This window comes from Pangasianodon hypophthalmus, chromosome 21 (genome assembly GCF_027358585.1).
Source record: "Pangasianodon hypophthalmus isolate fPanHyp1 chromosome 21, fPanHyp1.pri, whole genome shotgun sequence".
Classification (NCBI taxonomy): Eukaryota; Metazoa; Chordata; class Actinopteri; order Siluriformes; family Pangasiidae; genus Pangasianodon; species Pangasianodon hypophthalmus.
In genome coordinates, this window is record NC_069730.1 from 15,388,536 (window position 1) to 15,389,205 (window position 670).

Below are 670 nucleotides of genomic sequence, written 5' to 3' on the forward strand. Positions count from 1 at the left end.
AGTATGCATTGCACATTGTTCACATGACCAGATCATTTTGATTGAAGTATGTGAAGCTCTGCATCAGAGCTCTATAAAAGGAATTAAGTAAAACCTGTTATAATACAAATAGGCTACGTTTACCTTATTTGGTAAATGTAATTTTTAAAGGGGTTGTTTTTGATCTTTTAATAAAAATTGTAACGAGTGCCACATTTATAATATTCTTACATGTGATATAAACAGTCACAGGTGAAACTATTGGAAACACAGCAGCTCACTGTTCACAGATCATTCTGATTGTCCATATTATATACAGTATGTGTATTAAATGTAACAATATTAACATTATTCTTAGTTTGCAACATGAAGAAAAAAATACGTTACGGAATGGGTTTCATATATATGGGTTTGGTTTCTATTCCTTTTATATATATATATATATACATATATATATATATATATATATATATATATATATATATATATATATATATATATATATATACACACTCACACACACACACACACACACACACACACACACTAGTACTGTACTTAGAATCGTAGACTATTTTGGATCTCTGTCTGTCTCTGAGTGGTGAATCAAACGAATCAATTCTCACAAGATTCGATTCACTCATAGCCTAATACTGTAGTATGTTAAAAAGAGTCGGATCAGTAAAGTGAA